Genomic DNA, 11,763 nt, shown 5'->3' with positions numbered 1-11,763 from the left:
GTTACAGGAGGACGCTCAGCCAATTGAACAACGGGGTCAGGGCTCCATTGATATTTTTAACCTAGAGATCCTATGCAGTGGGAGAGTAGAGCTCGGGAAAGTTTTCTAGTTTCCATCAGTGTGAGATTGTACAGCTAAATCCACGGAGAGGGAGGGCAGGTAAAGCTGGGTTCTCCATCCAGGTCTAGGGGTCACCGGGGGGTGTGTCTGTGAAGCTCAGAAATTGCATGCCATGTCTCTGTGAGGACCTCCATGACTTTCCTGAACTTTTCACAGGGTCTGGCCCTACAGGGTGAAAGCACCGGCACAGAGGAAATCAGCGCGCCCCTCACCGCCCCAATCCCACGGGGAGCGAGCAAAACCAGCCTGGAAGTGCGGCAGCTCAGGGTGGAGGCAGCTCGGGCTCGTAGTGACAGGACCCGGCGCAGACGGAGAGGCCGGGACGGTCCTGTCACAGCTCAGACTCCAGCTGACCGGGTCCTGGTTCTGGCTCCACGCTGCGCCGGGGACGGAGGCGGTACCGGCGGGCGGCCCCAGCAGCCTCCCCTGAGGGGAGCAGAGCCGGACCGCGGGCTGCGGCGCCTCCCGCGAGACCCGGTCCTTCCAGGCCCCGCCCCCGGGCCCCGCGCAAAGCAGGACGGGACACGAAGACGGGTCCCGTCGTTTGGTTTCAGAGCGGGAGCTAGCGCCCGCGGTCCTCAACTGCCGCTCGCTGTTTCTCGGGAGCGGGGGACGGAGCGGGAGGAAACGCTGCGGCGGCGGCGGAGTCCCGGTGACCGACTCTGCTGTGGCCCCGGGGGCGCAGCCGGGCTCCCGCGCCTCACGCGTCCCGAGTGACTCAGGCGAGGCCGGCCCCGCGGCGCCCCTCCCCGCGCCGCCCCCCGGCCTCCTTCCCAGCTGAGCGCGGTGTCAGCGCGGCCGCAGCTCACGGGCGGGCCCGCCCCGCGGCCGGCGCTGCCTGAGGCTCCGGCTCAGCCCGCGGGTCTCGCCGACCCTGAGGCCCCGGACGCGGCCCTTCCGCCCGACCCGGCTCCGGTGCCTTCCGTGCCTTCGGGTTCCCCCGCGCCGCCTCGCGGTGCCCCTGGCAGGTCCTTGTTCCCAGGAAGCGAGGCCGCGGTCTCCATGCTAGCGCATCAGTTCAATGCGGTGCTGTTACAGGGGCCCCGGGAAGCGCACACACAGTTGGGGCCGCAAAAGATCTAAATATACTAATCAGCACAAAGTGGTCATTGTTCTGTGCAGGCGATTCTTTAATCACTGATTCTGTGGCTTCCTCTCAGAGTGTTAATATGTTGGTTATCCGGTTGACTAGAATATAGGAAGTCCGGCTGGATTTTGTGGTTTTTTTTAAAAATATACTTTATTGATTCTTTACAGAGAGGAAGGGAGAATGATAGGGAGTTAGAAACATCGACCTGAGAGAAACATCGATCAGCTGCCTCCTGCACACTCCCCACTGGGTATGTGCCCGCAACCAAGGTACACGCCATCGACCAGAATCTAACCTGGGACCCCTGAGTCCGCAGGCCGCTCTCTCCACTGAGCCAAACCGGTTAGGGCTTTGTGGGTTTTTTGTGTAAGTTTTATAAGGCTCTGTGGGGTGCACAGTCCTCTGCCAGGGGCTGTACCCCCATGGACGCCGGGTAGTAGACAAAGAAGACATGAGAAGACAGAGGCATATAGGAGAGTCTTTTTAAAAAAATATTTTATTCATTTTTTTTTTTTTTTTTTTTTTTTACAGAGGGGAAGGGAGAGGGATAGAGAGTTAGAAACATCAATGAGAGAGAAACATCAATCAGCTGCCTCTTGCACACCCCCTACTGGGGATGTGCAGCAACCAAGGTACATGCCCTTGACTGGAATCAAACCTGGGACCCTTCAGTATGCAGGCCCATGCTCTATCCACTGAGCCAAACCGGTTAGGGCAGGAGAGTCTTTTTTGCAGGCCATGTAGCCATTGCTAACAAGGAGCTATCAGACAAAACAGTTCTTCAAAGTAGCTTCACACAGTGGCTGTGCCAAGCAGCCCTTGCTAATACAGTAGCAAACAGGAGCCATACCAAGCAGCCTCGCACCAGCTGGTTAGTAAAACGTTTATACTAACTTAGATACAAAGGCTTCCTGCGAAATAGTGACATCAGTATTTGGGTTATAGTAAGGTACTCCTGCCCAGTGTGTTCAGTACAATCTCTGTGTCCTTGCTTAGATTGGCCTTGAACATCCTGATTAGGGTTCTCCTGCTCAGATTGGCCTTGAACATCCGGGGTACTCTGATTAGGCTCCCACAGGCACTATCTCAGTCATGGCCCAGGTTTAAGTGTTCTCAAAACTGACTTATCAGAAGGAGGAAAAAGTGTCATGAATGTGACATAACCGTTATCTCAGGAATAACACTTAATTCACAGAAAACATATCTGCAACCCTAGAGGAGCTGCATGGGAACCACAGGCTCAAATATTTCAGCCAAGAAAGCTGCTGGTGCCAAAAAGACCTCAGAGGAGAAACGAAGTCAAATTAAACTGTTTGTGATGTGAAAGCCATTTCAAACACTGTTTTTAAAGGTTGTCTAGTGCTGACATGAATGTTTGTTTTGATTCCTGTATTTGAGGATTGCAGCTTAACTGCTATGACACAAAACCGTTTTTCATATAAGAGTTGTCTCTGAGACAGAACTGGCATCCACCTTCTACAGTGTCCGAATTTGACTGGCTGTCAGTTACTGTTCGTAGAAATGTTCTGGAAGTAAGGGGTGAGGGCTGTTTCCACCCACAGCTCATCCACTTTGTAGTAATAAGCTGAACTGTAGTAGATGATGTTCTTTCAAAGCTAGAACTGTTAAGTTTGCAAACAAGCATGACTGTTCCATTGCCAGTTATTTTATTCATGCCTTGGTCTTTTGGGTTTGCACCAGAAATTGGAATTGCTTGCCATTATTTGTTTAGGTGGATTGAGGCTCAAAATTAATGATGACATTTAATAGTTTCTTAAAGCATCAAGTGGTTCAACTTTTGATGAATTAGAAATGATATGTAGTTTTTGTTTGTTTCATTTCAATATGCCAGTGATCTGTTAGGTGTGCTTTTTAAATATTGTCCCAGCATTTGAACAGAAATGCCCTTAAATGTTGAGAGCTATTTACTATAAAGTAAAACTTGTCTAAATCCTTAAATGTGAAATGTGGAGAAATTAGTGAGTAGTAGTAGGGAATGTAGGATCAATATTGTCGGCCATAAGTGCTTATCTCTCAGCCCAGTGATTTCCTACAGTTGATTTTGTCAGCAACTAACATGTAGCTGTAATGTTAATTATGTACTGATAGTGTAAGGTAACTATGAAATGGTAACTAATTACCTGAAATAATCAGATATGGAATGCCCTTTGATGTTATGATTACTTGTACACCTACAATGTGATAGGATTGTATGACACTCATCTAAGGATTAATGGCTCTTCTGTATACTTCTGATAATTTTCTTCTCGTTTTGATGCCAACAGCTGGCCAGAATGTGTTTGAATTCATACAGAAATAATGTTGATATCTGAAACCCATGTCGAACTTCTCTGAAGAAAGGGCAACAATGATTGCAGCTGTGGATTTGCAGGAATTTGTTCCTTTCGGTCGAGACCACTGCAAACACCACCCTAATGCTTTGAACCTTCAGCTTCGGCAGCTGCAGCCAGCCTCTGAGTTGTGGTCCTCTGATGGTGCTGCTGGCTTGGTGGGATCCCTGCAGGAGGTTACACTCCACGTAAAACAGAAGGTTTTAATAAGATTCTCAGTTTGCTTTTGAAATGTAGAGAGATTCGATCTACTTGTAATTTAAGGCTACCCAGATGCAACTGAGAAATGAATATGATGCTACTTCTAGGGTATAAGTTAAGATTTGGTCATTTTTACCAAAGCTAAAAATAATGACCTTAATTGTATTATAGTGTCATGGCTGTTTAGACATATAACTCAGGGATTTATAATGAGAGTCGCTATGATTATGGTCCATTTAAATCTCCTTTTCTTCACTTAGTATGTGGGACCAGATTTCATGTTATTTGATGGTTAGAGAGTTAGCAATGGTCCCTGCTGCCAAAAACTTCCATGTTTCTAGAGGAGAAAAGAAATGCCACATAAGTAGATACAGTACTAGTTTTTAAATAGGGGAATGAGAAGTAAGTGCATGTTAAACAGTCAGTCTTTCTCATCTTAATTCCATTTCTGTATCCCTTTTGGGATACCAAAATTTCCAGGAACGGAAGTCTGTAGTTAGGAATCCAAACCTTTCTCTGCCCTGTTCATTTTGATTTTTGGCACAAGGGCAGGAAGGTGAATGTATATGCAGTTGTGAAGCAGGGAAGTCTGCATGGTGGGTAAGCTCCCCACCCCCCAGTGTTCCATGTGCACTTCACTGCCCCCTCTGCTTCACCCCCCATATGCTTAATATGTCTTCAATCTCCCAAGAATGTTGGCTGAATTTTTGGATATATAGGTAAGGTCTAATTTTTGTTTATTTATATTTTTGGCAGCATAAAATGGTAATGTAATAATAAAATACTTAATATAGAGAATTCTTGAGGTAAATTCTCATTTTTGAAATCCTGTAAGATATAGTATGATACATACACCCACACCCCCTCCTCTGTTAATCAGCGGCACCAAACCTAAGAGTTGGGCTTGGATTGAGTCTTACTCCACAGACAGAGAGTAGGAGACTTGTATCTGGATTGCTGTTCAATTTTAATTAATAAATCTTGCTCCATAATGTTGCAAAAGAAATAAAAACTGCTTAAACATGTCTTACGTATGTAAATTTTTAAGGAAAGCTGGCAGCTAAGGAGAGGCGGAAGTGAAATTGGAGAAGTGGATTATGACAAGGAACTCTATGTGGCTGGAAATATGGTGATCTGGAGCAAAGGAAGTACAAGCCAGGCATTGGCTCTTTACAAGGCCTGTACAGTTAATAGTCCTGTTCAACAGGTGAGTTGATTTGAATTTTAGTATTTGATTGATTATTGAGTAATTTTTTAAAAAACAAAGCTTTTATTTTAAAATTTAACAGAAATAATAAAAACAAAATATAATGATCCCAGTAGCTAGATATATATTTTAACATGTAGTGAAGATAATGGTAGGGAAATAAACATTTCATTTATTTTCTGTGTCATTTTTTTACATTGTTCTTTGTCAATTTAATGATAATGTTTAAACACTTGAGTAATTCAATTAGTTATTGCCAAAAAAATTTATAAGACTTAAATTTAAGGGTATAAGCACATGATTATATTTGGTTGCAAAGTGTTGAATAAATAAAAATCAGGTTCATAGTAAAAATACTCAGAGAGTAAGGGAAAGGGGAAAAAAATCTAATTTGCTGTCATTGCACATGCTCGGGTTGCTGGCTCGATCCCCAGTAGGGGGCATGCAGGAGACAGCCGATCAAAGTTTCTCATCATTGATGTTTCTATCTATCTCTTCCTCCCTAAAGTTAATGAAAATATATTTGTATATGTATTTATATTTCATAAATTTATATATAAATTTATATGTATATTTATATGTAAACTACATATATTTCTGATTATAAAAAAAGAGTAAAAACAAATAAAAATTAGTAATTAAAGGGACAGAATTAAGCATTTGCCCTGCCTTTTTAGGAAGCCTTGCAGTTCATCTCCAGTTAATAAAGGAAAACCCTTATTTAAAGAAGAATACCACCTAATAAATATAGAAGAAATGGTAGAATTTGAAAATCGCTTTTCTGTGTAACCTCTTACTCCAGTGTAACCTCTGATTCAGACAAGGATTTTAAACAACGGGGTCAGAGCTCCATTGTTCTATGATAGTTCATTACTAAGCCAAATGGGATAGTAATGCCATTGCGTGATAGGTGTTAGCATGGCACCAAGGTGTCACCCAAAGTGAAGAAACAAATGCATCTCTACTTTGAAGCTGCATGTTGTTCTCCACCTCCACAACCTGGTGGGTTTACCATCACTGATAGGGGACAGAGGACTCTCTTATACCTACAGCTGTAATGTGGCATGGAGACATGATGTCATCTACTCAGTTTTCTTCCCCAAAATATTTGACATGAATATGTAGACCTACCTTCCAGTTATAGGAAGTATGGGTGCTAGAGGATCAGTTTGTAAAATGAGATGAGGAATGGGTGGAGGTATGGATGAAACAAGAACCACCAGAAATTGAGAATTATTGAAGCTGGCTGTTGGAGATTTATTATGTTACTCTGTTTACTTTGTATATATTTGAAATTTTCTATAATAAAGACTTAACGAAAAAAACACTATGAGATACAATTAGACAAATCCAGAATATGGGATAGTCTACATTCTGGTCTCCTTAAAGAGTTAGTCATGGAGGGGGAAAAAAGGTGGGGCCTATTCTAGGTTAAAAGGACATCACCAAATGCAATATTTTTTGCACCAGGTTGAATGAACGTTGATTGAGTCCTGGTTCTAGAAAATTGTCTTAAAAAAACATGTTGGGGAAAATTTGAAAAAGTTGCAAATGGACTGAATATTAGGTGATGTTAGAAACATTTTCTTAGGCAAGATGATGGTTTTGTGGTGTATTGGAGAAAATATTTATTTTGGGGAAATGCATGATGAAGTCATGATGTGGGGGGTTTTCAGGTAGTCAGCACCCCCCACTCAAATCCCTCACATGCACATAAGCAGATATGGCATAATGGTAACCATTGTTAGATTTATTTGTTTATTCTTAAAACATTTTTTATTGATTTTAGTGAGGAAGGGGGAGGGGGAGAGAGAGAGGAACATCAGTAACATCAATGGTGAGAAGAGAATCATTGATTGGCTGCCTCCTGCATGCCCACTACTGGGGATTGAGCCCGCAACCTGGGTATGTGCCCTTGACTGGAATCAAACCCAGGACCAGGCGGCAGGCTGATGCTCTATCCACTGAGCTAAACCGGCTAGGCCTTAACAACTGTTAGATTTAGATGAAACAGGTGTTCACTGTATTATTTCAACTTTTCTTACTGAATATTTTTAGAATAAAAAGTTTTGGGGCGGGGGAGAATATATTTATAGCAGTTGGATTAATTGTTGGGCTATTGACAAGAGATTTCAAGACTTTTTGAATAATGTTAAATTCCTTAGTGGTAAGCACTGCAATCTTGGTACCTGGACATTGCTTTTTTGTGTTTTCCCCCACGAACTGTTTCCTGATGAACATTGTACCCTTCTAACAATATACTGGGAATGATAAACTGAATTATTCCTAAACTTGAGGGCATGTGTAAAAGCATTTCTGTCCAGGAGTGTTGAAGCCAATGACCATTTTTTAAAAAAATATATTTTTATTGATTTCAGAGAGGAAGGGAGAGAGATAGAAAGATAGAAACATCAATGATGAGAGAGAATCATTGATTGGCTAGGGCGCCAGTGACCATTTTGATATCCCCCCCCACTCCTCGCCCCTCACCCCAGGTAACCATATGGTTAGTGTAGTTGTGAAAGTGGCATGACGATATCCAACAAGTGTTTGTTTTTTTTTTTTTTAATATGTATTTTTATTTTTCAGAGAGGAAGGGAGAGGGAGAGAGAGATAGAAACATCAATGATGAGAGAGAATCATTGATTGGCTGCCTCCTGCACAACCCACACTGGGGATTGAGGCTGCAAGTCAAACATATGCCCTGACCTGGTATCAAACCGTGATCTCCTGGTTCATTGGTCGATGCTTAACCACAGAGCCATGCTGGCCGGGCTCAAACTAATTCTTTGCTTCTATGTTTCCATCTTAAATTCTCCAAAGGATGATTGCATGTTTACTAGTTTCCATGGATGTGCAGTTAGATGAATTGTTTCTTTTGTCTCCGTTATCTTAAGATTGCTTGTAAATAGAACGATAAGATTTTTAATTTCAGTCCTTTTGGTCTGGAAAACATACTGTTATTTAGTCTTCTTACTATACGGGGGAAGATATTTTATATTTGGTTAGGAATCAATACCAGGTGTATGTGACTCAGATTTAGTTGAACAAATAAATAGGTAACTAAAATGCTGTATGCAGATAAACTAAAATGCCATATAATACCTGTGTGTCCACAGTGTGGTGAGAGTCAGGGGACTGGCTCTGAAGGAAGGATTTCTCAAAGAAGTTGCTGATTGAACTGGAAGTTGGGAAAAGAAGGGCATTCTAGGCAGAGCGAATCAGCCAAACGATTTATGGGAAAAATGATGTTTTCTAAGTTCAGAACGGATGTACCCAGGGTTTGGGTGTGGAGAGATGCTTGCAGGTGCTGAGTGGATCCAAACTGAAGGGCCTTGTTTGTACCTGGGAACTTGAAATTTAAACTGTACACAGAAGGAGCCTGTCAAGGATGTTAAAATGGAAAGTACATCTTCAGTTCTGTATTTTGAGAAGATATGACTTTGGTGGCAATGTGTAGGATGTGTAGGATTGGCTGGAGAGTAGAGAGACTATTGTCAAGGATACTGTTCTATGATAGTTCAGGGGAAAAGATTGGCTCTAAAGAGAGAAGACAGAGATGAGAGACAGAGCTGAGGGAATGTGCAAGTCCTGAGACATCAGGAGTAAGGGGGAGTATGGAAATGCTATTGGGGTGGGGATGGGAGTGGCCTAGAAGAGATTAATGGGGGGAAAGGAGGACCTATGTAATACTTTCAACAATATAGATTTAAAAAATAAAAATAAAATAAAATACTATCTGCTTTTAGAGACTGGGAGGATGGGATTTCATAAAAGGAAGCTGAGTCAATAATAGGTACAGCGTAGATTCTGGACATTTCAGGTGGGAGTGCAGCTCTAATGCTGGTTTTTCCTAAATTCGACAACCACAGATCAGACAATTCAATTTAAAACTGGACAGAGGGCTTGAATGGACATTTCCCTAAAGATGTGTACATGGCCAATGAGCACATGAAACAGTGCTCAGCATGTTTAATCATTAGGCATATGCAAATCAAAACCACAGTGAGATACCATGTCATACCTACTGAGATGACTGATATATTAAACAATGAAAAAAAATAAGTGAGGATGTTTAAACTGGAACCCTGTGATTACTGGTGGAAAAGTAAAAATGCCACTGTGGGAAACCATTTGCTGTTTCTCAAAAAGTTAAACCTAGGCAGGGTGGAGGGGATCAATGGGGGATAGAAAGGGACATCTATAATATTTTCAACAATAAATTTCAAGATAAATAAGGGGGAAAAGTTAAACCTAGAATTACCATATGATCCAACAATTCCCCTTTTGAGTATATATACACAAAAGACAGAAGTATCAATCAGATGCTCAAACCTCAGAGGGAAGGTAGGGGAGGGTGGGGGTAAGGGGTAGAGGTCAACCAAAGGACTTGTATACATGCATATAAGCATAACCAATGGACACAGACACCAGGGGAAGTGAGGTCATGAACGGGAGTGGAGTGGGGGGCAATGGGGGGATTTGGACACATATGTAATACCTTAATAAAAAAAAATGTTGAAATAAAAAAAAAAGATTTGAAAGCAGGGACTCAGTCGACCACCAGTGTTCATAGCAGCATTATTCACAATAGTTGAAATTGGAAACAGCCCCAGTGTGTATGCAGAGATGACTGGATATACAATATGTGGTATATGCCTACAATGAAATATTTAGCCTTTAAAATGAAGGAAATTCTGAGATGTGCTACAACATGGATGAACCTTGAGGATGTTATACCCAACATAACATAAATACTGTATAATTCCATCTTCATGGGGTACTTTGCTTCGAATAGGTAAATTCATAAGGACAGAAAATATAATAGAAGCTGAGGGAGGGAGAAAGGGGGAGTTGTTGAATTGGCAGTTTCTGTTTGGGATAATGGAAAAGTTCTGGAAATGGATAGCAATGAGGTTATACAACTTTATGAATGAATGTATTTAATGGTACTGAATTTGTACACCACAAAATGGTTAAAATGGTAAATTTTACATTATGTATATTTAACCACAATTGAAAAACCCATAAAATACCATTAAATAATTTCAAGTAAGTGATTGTTAGGCATGCTAGTGAAAGTTGAATGGCATTTCCTAGTTTATATTTTGTAAGATGAAAGGGAAAGTTTAGTTTTTCTAAAGATTTTTTTCTGACTGTCTAAGATTGATAAGATTATTAAGAAACCTGTAGGTTATGAATAGCTCTTCTGGTAATCTTTAGTTTTATACAGGATATAAGGTCAATACAGGTTGAGCCACGGTTTGAGGTCACTTTTGTGGCAAGGCTTCTATCTAGTAGATTTTTAAATTTTTGTCTACTCTTTTCTTAAAATGTATTTACACACATACTTTATCTTTTCTTATAATATTTATCATTAATTTGTTTAATTTTATTTTACCTTTTTTTGTTCCCATGGTGCATGTGTTGAGCTGGTGAGGAGATAGTATATATCTATATATCATAATTATTTAGTTATTTATTTTAAAAATATTTCTTTTTGAAAGTATTATAGATGTCCCCCCCCTTTTTTATTGTCCCTTCTAGCTCACCATAATTCTTATTTAGATACTATTTGCTAATAGGCTATTATTTAGATGCAATTCTTAGATAAGCATTTTGTTTTAATTTTAGGCATTTATCATATCACAGGGTAAGTCTGAAAAAGCCTACAATAAGTTTCTTTTTGGAATTTTATTGAACTTTTTGATTCCAAATGTATACCTCTTTTTTGTTGTAGTTCAAAACAAAATGAATAATGGTGGTTTTGTCTAAGCATTTTTATATTATTCATTAAAGGAAGAGTCCCACATCTCTTTCCGGAGAAGGTGCTGTGGAGACTGTGGAAATGACAAGAAAGAGCCTCAAATCTCGTGGAGAAGGTGCTTTGGAGACTGGAAATGACAACAGAGGATTTAGAATATCACTAAAATCATTTAGGTGTTTTGGTATTCCTTTCATTTTCCAACATTGTGATTACTTAATTTTAAAAATGCTTTAATTGATTTCAGGGACAGGAAGGGAGAGGGAGAGAGATAGAAATATCACTGATGAGAGAGTCATCAGTTGGCTGCCTCCTGCACACTCCCTCCTGGGAATAAAACCAGAAACCTGGGCATGTGCCCTGGTCAGGAATTGAACCATGACCTCTTGGTTCATGGATTGATGCTCAACCACTGAGCCACACCTGCTGGGCCAGCATTGTGATTTTTTCTTTTCATATTCTTAGATCAACTTAATGTGAAAATGGAACTTGAATTGCTTTAGTTGAATTTTTTTTATTGTTTAAAGAAGCGGTTCTCAACCTGTGGGTCGTGAGACTTTTGGGGGTCAAACGACCCTTTCACAGGGGTCGCCTGATACCATCGGAAAACACATCTATAATTACATATTGTTTTTGTGATTAATCACTATGCTTTAATTATGTTCAATTTGTAACAATGAAATTGGGGGTCAGCACAACATGAGGAACTGTATTAAAGGGTCTCGGCATTAGGAAGGTTGAGTTTAACACTGGTTTAAAGTATTACATATGTCTCCTTTTCTTTTCCCCCCATCGACCCCTCCTTGATCACTCCTACCCCCTAATTACAAGGAGGCATGATTTAAAAATCAATATCTGTTTCTTCTTCTCGGGATTGGGAGTATTTACTGAATTCAGACCACCACCAGAAGGTTGAGTCTCACCTTTTGAACAGATCTTTGTGTCTGAATCCTTTGGAAAGTTTCTCAGATGAAGGATGAAGACTTGTCAGAGAATCTCAGTCTGGATTCCTCTACACTTCTCTCACACA

Source organism: Myotis yumanensis, unplaced genomic scaffold (genome assembly GCF_028538775.1).
Source record: "Myotis yumanensis isolate MYYU_CA2020_CCGP unplaced genomic scaffold, mMyoYum1.0.hap1 SCAF_11, whole genome shotgun sequence".
Taxonomy (NCBI): Eukaryota; Metazoa; Chordata; class Mammalia; order Chiroptera; family Vespertilionidae; genus Myotis; species Myotis yumanensis.
This window is presented reverse-complemented; position numbering follows the sequence as displayed.